Below are 1,865 nucleotides of genomic sequence, written 5' to 3' on the forward strand. Positions count from 1 at the left end.
TGATTCTGGGTGTGTGTTGATGCGGATTGCATCTGGCTCGCTGACTGTTGACTTCTTCCTGCTCAATGCGGAAGTTCAGGTCTCAACCTGTCACTGCATTCCTGCAAAGAGCTCCACACTTTCACAACAGTCTTGTCCAGGCCAATCCCCCCTCTGAACAGGGCTCCTTATCTGCCCTGTAACTCTTTCAGCGCTGCAGATCGGCGAGAAGGTCGGCGGACGAGGCCCACAGTGCCAGAAAGAAAGTTTGTGGTGGCTTTTCAGTGGAGACAGTTGTGGTGACTGACAGCCAGTTGAGTGGATGGTGACGCTTTTAGAGAGAGAAGGAACGAGAGAGTACGACAAAAGAAAAGCTGGTGTTTCGTGACTTGATCGAAGGAACGGCTGAATCAGCACAAAGAGTGTGGCGGGTCCCGGTTAATAATTCACCTCGGTGAAACTGATTTACAGCAGGTCTTTAGACAGGAGTGGTAATGTGGCACGTCACAGTGCTGAAGGATACCAGACCCCAGCTGAGCTCCAGTGGACACGAGTCGGCTTTGTCTGAAGAAATATCTGAATATTCTGAATTTAAATGGCTTCACAAAGCCTGGAGTGACTGTGCAAATCATCTCATCGTAAAACACAAGTGAACTTGTAACCTGGTTTTGCAAAGTTGGAAGTGGTTGCTCATATATATGAGGTTCCTCATACAAAAGTAGGATGAAGTACAACAGCCTGAAATTATTTAGTTATACCAGCAGGACATTTTTAAGTTGTACATATTATACAAACACACAACAATACAAAAATTAAAGCAAGCAAGGAAGCTTCTGTTGACATCTTAAGTGAAAGTAGGGGGCTTCAGGGGTAAATGTGGGATTCAGGGGAATGTTCTTTCTATCATTTTTTTGAAAGGAAATTCAAATTTAAAAACCTAATTTGATCATAAGACTATGAACAACTTTGTTAAAATATCCTCATGTTGGCCCAGGACCAGCTGGGTGATTATATCTTCTGGTTGGCCTTGGAACAGCTCAGTGTGCAGCACTATGAGCTGGAAGAAGCTGCGGGGTACACTACTTTCCATAATGCCAATCCAGATTTAAGACAGATTTTATCAGTGTACCTATATTGTTGGCATACTGAAGCACGACATTTGAAGTGCACTCACAGCAAAGATAAAAATTCAGCACATTATACATGATAAACGTTTAAAATTCGTAATGAATACATGATTATAAATCTTTTCTATACTGGGAAAAAAAAACATCTTTATGACTGAATGACATGAAATTTATGACCGGGAGTGAATACAATTACAACTGACAGGTTCAAGACGTTGATTTATCGCCATTACTGTATGTTCACAATTGGCATCGCATTGCATGAAGCAGCACTATAGCATTTCATTACAAGTCTCTTTTGCAGATCTAAGAGGATCTCGCCAGGCAGATTTACTTATCTCGACCTCTTGGGGTGAGATGTTGCTCTACATCCATTGAAAATATAAAAAAAGACTTCTCAGATGTGTGACTGTTGAGTTGTGCACATGCAGATGGATAACATACCAATAGTCTGTTCTCTGCTCGTCTGTTTTTAGATTGAAATATTTGAGTTTATATATGAATCTTAAGGAATATCCACTTGTGGTCACACATAATTCGGACGGCCTCTCGGAGCCACACCTGTCTGGTCCTGGGATTAACGTCATTACAGGGATTTGAAGTGGTCCAGTCTTTAGTTCGCGTGACACTCTATCTCAGATAAAATGTGCACTGCGTTGATACTTTCTTCAATGAATAGAGAGCTTTGTGGACCTAAAAATGAGCTACAATTGCTAAAAACGTTTTTTTTCTACAGTGTGGATACAGAAAAATTGCTAT

The sequence above is a fragment of the Blennius ocellaris genome, assembly GCF_963422515.1.
Source record: "Blennius ocellaris genome assembly, chromosome: 19".
NCBI classification, from domain to species: Eukaryota; Metazoa; Chordata; class Actinopteri; order Blenniiformes; family Blenniidae; genus Blennius; species Blennius ocellaris.